This window comes from Acyrthosiphon pisum, chromosome A3, assembly GCF_005508785.2.
Source record: "Acyrthosiphon pisum isolate AL4f chromosome A3, pea_aphid_22Mar2018_4r6ur, whole genome shotgun sequence".
Taxonomy (NCBI): domain Eukaryota; kingdom Metazoa; phylum Arthropoda; class Insecta; order Hemiptera; family Aphididae; genus Acyrthosiphon; species Acyrthosiphon pisum.
The window spans coordinates 29,878,383-29,879,808 of NC_042496.1; positions in this window are offsets into that span (position 1 = coordinate 29,878,383).

The window sequence follows — 1,426 nt, forward strand, 5'->3', positions numbered from 1 at the left end:
GTATCGTTTTAATTCTGACGAGTAATCAACAAAAATAATCATACCTATTTCACATTATTTTGGTCCTTTTTCAATTAATTACAAATTCCTATTGTGTTGAATCAACTACAATGTAATTATTAAATCGGTTTTGTCATACAATAGTGTAAATTATACATACACTATACACAGGAGGTACATTATAATATATTATTTGACTTGTCAACCACTATTTTTGACACTGCAATTATTCTTTTCATAGAACATTTTATATTTCTAATTAAAGCCTCGAGTTATTATTCTAATATACTAGTTAACAATTCTATTGAGTATAGAAAATAACAATATTGTACAACTCTATCAGATTTATTTTTATTTACAATCCCAACTACATTATTCCTTATTTTAGGGCGTTTATACGGCAACATCTGTACGTTTGTGTATGACAAATAGTAAGTACACCAGGCTGTCGTCTAAATTTTACATTCTGGAGAACTAAAATTTTTATTCACGTTTTATTTTACAATACTTGAGTGTGAAACGTTACAACTAAGGTTTGGACTATGATCTCCACCAATTATATCTACATTCCACCGTGGTTACAACCAAATAGCATCAGTGGTGTGACCACAGTAGGTTGACCAGTAGATTTCATCACCTCATTAACTCCTCTATAGATTTAAGTTTTGCTTATAATTCTAAAATCCAGTATTCATACATAAGTGTAAAGGTATATTGTTGAATATCGAAACATTGATAGGTACTTTTTAGTTTTTATATACATAACTAGCTGACCCGTCACAGCTTCGCCCGTGATTGGTTGTTTATTTTGCCTCCAGACGTTGATATGTATAATTTTTTTATTCAAATTTTATCGTTTAATGTGATCGGAAAGTAAATATAAAAAATGGTTAATGAAAACGTATTGAAATGTTTCTATAGCGGTAATAATGATAAATATTTTTTTTTTTTAAATAGCTGATCCCGTGCATTTCGTTGCCCGTTAAATGTAGGTACCAAATCTATATGACTCAAACTTTGTTAAATTCGTTATTTAATAATCGGTTTATGGTGTTCAAAACTTATCTTAACTTTTCCGTGGCCCAGAATAAAAATTCTGGTTCGCAGCAGTATATTATCAGGTAGGCAATCTACCTGCGGTAGATCGCGGACCCCGTGCTGTTTATACGTAAGTGTATGATTTAACTCTAAAATATCAAAGTTATACCAAGTTTGTCGTATTCCACCTATGGTAGATTAATATAATCAATTAATACAAAATCCTAACCTAACATAAATACTAATATCAGATGAATAAAAAAAACCAAATTTAACCATTCCTAAATTAGTCTGTCTTCTTCCTAGAGGTTTAATCTATACACACAAACATTCATACCAAACTGAACCCGTGCACTCCGTTATCAGTAAAAAATTGTAACTAAAAAAA